Genomic DNA, 2,500 nt, shown 5'->3' on the forward strand with positions numbered 1-2,500 from the left:
CATGAGGATAACAACGACACCAGAGATTCCGAGCAGTGAACTATGTTAGGCAAAGGGACAACGTGGGTTAGGTTAAGGGACAACGTGGGTTAGGTTAAGGGACAACGTGGGTTAGGTTAAGGGACAACGTGGGTTAGGTTAAGGGACAACGTGGGTTAGGTTAAGGGACAACGTGGGTTAGGTTAAGGGACAACGTGGGTTAGGTTAAGGGACAACGTGGGTTAGGTTAAGGGACAACGTGGGTTAGGTTAAGGGACAACGTGGGTTAGGTTAAGGGACAACGTGGGTTAGGTTAAGGGACAACGTGGGTTAGGTTAAGGGACAACGTGGGTTAGGTTAAGGGACAACGTGGGTTAGGTTAAGGGACAACGTGGGTTAGGTTAAGGGACAACGTGGGTTAGGTTAAGGGACAACGTGGGTTAGGTTAAGGGACAACGTGGGTTAGGTTAAGGGACAACGTGGGTTAGGTTAAGGGACAACGTGGGTTAGGTTAAGGGACAACGTGGGTTACGTTAAGGGACAACGTGGGTTACGTTAAGGGACAACGTGGGTTACGTTAAGGGACAACGTGGGTTACGTTAAGGGACAACGTGGGTTACGTTAAGGGACAACGTGGGTTACGTTAAGGGACAACGTGGGTTAGGTTAAGGGACAACGTGGGTTAGGTTAAGGGACAACGTGGGTTAGGTTAAGGGACAACGTGGGTTAGGTTAAGGGACAACGTGGGTTAGGTTAAGGGACAACGTGGGTTAGGTTAAGGGACAACGTGGGTTAGGTTAAGGGACAACGTGGGTTAGGTTAAGGGACAACGTGGGTTAGGTTAAGGGACAACGTGGGTTAGGTTAAGGGACAACGTGGGTTAGGTTAAGGGACAACGTGGGTTAGGTTAAGGGACAACGTGGGTTAGGTTAAGGGACAACGTGGGTTAGGTTAAGGGACAACGTGGGTTAGGTTAAGGGACAACGTGGGTTAGGTTAAGGGACAACGTGGGTTAGGTTAAGGGACAACGTGGGTTAGGTTAAGGGACAACGTGGGTTACGTTAAGGGACAACGTGGGTTACGTTAAGGGACAACGTGGGTTACGTTAAGGGACAACGTGGGTTACGTTAAGGGACAACGTGGGTTACGTTAAGGGACAACGTGGGTTACGTTAAGGGACAACGTGGGTTAGGTTAAGGGACAACGTGGGTTAGGTTAAGGGACAACGTGGGTTAGGTTAAGGGACAACGTGGGTTAGGTTAAGGGACAACGTGGGTTAGGTTAAGGGACAACGTGGGTTAGGTTAAGGGACAAATTGAGTTAGGTTAAGGGACAAATTGAGTTAGGTTAAGGGACAAATTGAGTTAGGTTAAGGGACAAATTGAGTTAGGTTAAGGGACAAATTGAGTTAGGTTAAGGGACAAATTGAGTTAGGTTAAGGGACAAATTGAGTTAGGTTAAGGGACAAATTGAGTTAGGTTAAGGGACAAATTGAGTTAGGTTAAGGGACAAATTGAGTTAGGTTAAGGGACAAATTGAGTTAGGTTAAGGGACAAATTGAGTTAGGTTAAGGGACAAATTGAGTTAGGTTAAGGGACAAATTGAGTTAGGTTAAGGGACAAATTGAGTTAGGTTAAGGGACAAATTGAGTTAGGTTAAGGGATAATCTGGTACAGCCACAGTTAGGTTAAGCGATAATCTGGTACAGCCACAGTTAGGTTAAGCGATAATCTGGTACAGCCACAGTTAGGTTAAGCGATAATGTGGTACAGCCACAGTTAGGTTAAGCGATAATCTGGTACAGCCACAGTTAGGTTAAGCGATAATCTGGTACAGCCACAGTTAGGTTAAGCGATAATCTGGTACAGCCACAGTTAGGTTAAGCGATAATCTGGTACAGCCACAGTTAGGTTAAGCGATAATCTGGTACAGCCACAGTTAGGTTAAGCGATAATCTGGTACAGCCACAGTTAGGTTAAGCGATAATCTGGTACAGCCACAGTTAGGTTAAGCGATAATCTGGTACAGCCACAGTTAGGTTAAGCGATAATCTGGTACAGCCACAGTTAGGTTAAGCGATAATCTGGTACAGCCACAGTTAGGTTAAGCGATAATCTGGTACAGCCACAGTTAGGTTAAGCGATAATCTGGTACAGCCACAGTTAGGTTAAGCGATAAAGTTGGTTAAATTCGGTATTGTGTGGGAAGGGGGCAGAGAGAGAGTGGGGGGGGGGGGGTGGATAGTTGTGGCAGTACGCGGATGCCTGAGTCACCGTCAGATATGTCACGTCGGTTCGATGCTTGTAGCAAGAGGCTGGCGGGTCTGTGTCTCTCACTTCTGCAATTTTTCATGTGGTATAACACGAGGGCGGGGGGGTGATATTTGGTGCCCCTCTGTGTAGGATGTGTGTTGGTGGTGTTGGTTTATCTGAGCAATGGTAGTTGTCGGAGGAGTGGGGTATTGTGCTTTTATAGGTGGACCTACTGCTCTGGTTATCATAGTGTCGACGGTGCAATGTGG

The sequence above is a fragment of the Schistocerca gregaria genome, unplaced genomic scaffold, assembly GCF_023897955.1.
Source record: "Schistocerca gregaria isolate iqSchGreg1 unplaced genomic scaffold, iqSchGreg1.2 ptg000889l, whole genome shotgun sequence".
In the NCBI taxonomy this organism is placed as follows: Eukaryota; Metazoa; Arthropoda; class Insecta; order Orthoptera; family Acrididae; genus Schistocerca; species Schistocerca gregaria.